A 3,565-nucleotide genomic window follows, 5' to 3' on the forward strand; every position below is an offset into this window, starting at 1 on the left:
CTCTTCTCTTCTCTTCTCTTCTCTTCTCTTCTCTTCTCTTCTCTTCTGTCTTCCTTTCTAACTTCTTAGGTCTGGAATTATGGGGATGCACCAAAGTGTGTGAGTGTGTGTGTGTGTGTGTGTGTGTGAGTGTGTGTGTGTGTGTGTGTGTGTGTGTGTGTGTGTGTTTCGTGAGCTCTCCCTTGCATCTGCACATGCACATACTACTGGGGAGCCAACTCACAGCTTTGTGTGCTCTAGGCAAGCACTCTTCCAACTGGGCAAAATCTCCAGCTGTTCCTGGTGGCTTATGGGATTTTAATTTTGGGCACATGAAAAAGCATACATAGCAAGACTTTCTTGGATTTTCTTTCTTTTTTATCAATATTTTTTATTTTTATTTTTTAAAATTCTTTATTAATTACACTTTATTCACTTTGTATCCCCCCTGTGGTTCCCTACCTTCCTCCTCCCGTCCCAGTCCCTCCCCTTCTCCCCTTCTGCACACATGCCCCTCCCCAAGTCTACTGGTAGGGGAGGTCTTCTTTTCCTTCCTTCTGATCCTAGTCTATTAGGTCTCATCAGGAGTGGCTGCATTGTCTTCTTCTGTGGCCTGGTAATGCTGCTTCCCTCTCAGGGGGAGGTAATTAAAGAGCAGGCCAATCAGTTCATGTCAGAGACAGTCCCTGTTCCTATTACAATGGAACACACTTGGATACTGAACTGCCATGGGCTACATCTGTGCAGGGGTTCTAGGTTATCTCCATGCATGGTCCTTGGTTGGAGTATCAGTCTCAGGAAAGACTCCTGTGCCCAGATTTTTCAGTTCTGTTGCTCTCCTTGTGGAGCTCCTGTCTTCTCCAGATCTTACTATTTCCCACCTCTTTCATAAGATTCCCTGCACTCTGCCCAAAGGTTGGCCATAAGTCTCAGCGTCTGCTTTGATAGTCTGCAGGGCAGAGCCTTTCAGAGGCCCTCTGTGGTAGGTTTTTACTTAACAATCAGCAAAGGTTTTAGTGTGTGTGTATGCGCACACATGTGCATGTTGTATTTTCCTGTGTATGTTTGTATATCTGCACATGTGTGCAGTATACAGGTGTGTATGAGGATGTGGAGGCTAGAGATATTTCTCTATTACACCCTTTCTCTCTCTCTCTCTTTCTTTCTTTCTTTCTTTCTTTCTTTCTTTCTTTCTTTCTTTCTTTCTTTCTTTCCTTCTTTCTTTCCTCTTTCTTCATTCTTTGATCCTGGATCTCACTGACTGGGCTAGACTGGCTGCCCAGGGAGTCTTGGGGAGCAGCTGTCTCTGCTCCCACAGTGCTGTCATACCTGCCTTTTTCACCTTTGCTGAGGCTGCCCGCTCAGCTCCTCATGCTTGCTTTACTCAGTAAGCCACCTCAGCACCATGGGCAGCAAATTTTAATGATGCATTTAATTTAGCTTATAAGTGCTCAATTTAGAAATGACATAGTCACTAGTAAGTTACTTTAATCATATGAAAATGAGATTTTGCAACTGTATGTTCGTCGTGATTAAGAAGGACAGAAAGGCCTTCCTTGCCAGTTTGGATGGATCTGTGGCTCAGCAGGACATCATCACAGCCAAATTAGGCCCCAGGACAAACTTTTTAAACCACAAAGCATAGTAATGGATAATCTGCATGGTTTCAAACAATCACTTTTGAAAAAGAGTTAACAGAAATTCCATTATAAGCTTTGGGTTTTGTGTTTTTCTTTTTCTCTGATCCCTCAGTAGCACAAGAATTCACAGCCAAGCATCACTAAAGCAAAGGACTGACTCCAGAAAGATACCGACACAGTCTAGTGGGCCTTGCTTCCCCTCTCTTACCGGTCTCTAAGGTGTTCGGCGTAGCCTCCTGGGGTTCCAGCTTTATGTGCGGTTTAGGGCAAGGTTTAGAATATAACACAAAATTAGGAGAAGTTGACCAGCTTTTAGGTTTTGAATGCACCACTCACAAAGTCTCTGTAATTTCACCGGGGCTCACAGAAGCTGGATATGCTTACCTTAGAGTCATATTTTTGGTGCACGCTTGTAGACAAAAAAGCTGGTCTTGTTTCTTTTTCTGTCAGAGTTCAAAGCTCTATGTTGCACTGGCCTGACCACTGAACGTGACTACCATGTGGGTCTGCTGGACCCAGCGTCGGAGGCTGCTCACCGGAGTTGCAGTGCCTGCTGCATCCAATGAAAAAACTGTCTTGCGCTTCCTCCACCTCTACCTCTCAAAAAAAAAAAAAAAACCCTTAATTTTTCTACCATTTTTAAATTATGTTTGAAAGCATGTCAGTCTGTGACATAAAGCCTTTAGCCACAGTGCTTTAAGCTATATGGTGTTTATAAATCACCCGGGGATCCTTTTAGAATCTGGATTCTGATTGAGCAGGTCTGAAATCTTAACAATATTCAAGGTGATGTCAGTCCATTCCCTGGAGCCGTGGGTTATGCAGAAGGATAGAAACAGTGGTCAGACATTCAGGCTTACACTCAGATGGGTGATCAAGAAGACAGAAGAAATGCCAAGGAGTCTCATGAGGGAAAGAGACACATAAATCTCTTCTCCTTCCTTATTCCTTTAAAAGCTTTAAATATTAAGATTTTGTTTATTGTGTGTGATTATCTATCTTTCCTATGACTGCCACGGTGTGCAGGTGGATCTAAGAGGATAAAATCTCTGCCCCATGGGTTCTGCGATCAAACCTAGCTCATCAGGCTTCCATGAAGTTTCTTTATTAACCCATAGGGTGATCTTGACAGCCTCCTTTCCACCCAAATCTCTGACAATTGGTTTTAAAAAGGAGCACTGGAAAAGAATAGAGCCAAATCACCATATTTAAGATTGGCTTCTCCTTTTCATTTTAGAATATTTATATCATTTTGAATTATGTGTATGTTTGTGTGTCTGTAAAATGGTTTGGGTTCCCTGTAGCTAGATCTACAGGCAGTTGTGAACTACCTGACTTGGGTGCTAGAGACAAACCTCTAGTTCTCCAGGAGAGCATCAGGAACTCTTAAGCGCTGCCGTTATTTTTCTGATTGGTGTCCCTTGACATCCATTCGGCACTGGTTACTTCATAGATGTGTGTCCGGTTCCTTGAATGTAAACTTGATCCCATTTGATGCTACTGGGAGATACACTAACACCTCAACAGCAGAAAATATACCCAGTGAGGCTGAGTCAAGGTTCTTTCCTGCTACTGCCAAGGCAGCTGGATTACATGAGTTGTAAATGCATACAATGAATTACAAGTCGCTCAGGATGAGGGACTTCCATTCTAAAGCATGTCAAACAAGTAGCTGAAGCAGACACACTGCCATTATTTTTCACGGTATATCAAATGCCCATAGAGATGATGCTGAAAATAACTTGCAAAGAGTCTATTTGTGCCTTGCTTCAGAAAAGGAAGATTTTTTTGTTTGTCTTTCTTTTACTGGCTAAGCAAGCAGAATGTGTTTGGAGAGTGACCTTGTACATGAAAACTTGAAGCATGTGCACACACAGACACACACACACACACACACAAACACACACACACACACACACACACACACACACACACACACACACACA

This window comes from Psammomys obesus, unplaced genomic scaffold (genome assembly GCF_907164565.1).
Source record: "Psammomys obesus unplaced genomic scaffold, mPsaObe1.curated_primary_1811, whole genome shotgun sequence".
In the NCBI taxonomy this organism is placed as follows: Eukaryota; Metazoa; Chordata; class Mammalia; order Rodentia; family Muridae; genus Psammomys; species Psammomys obesus.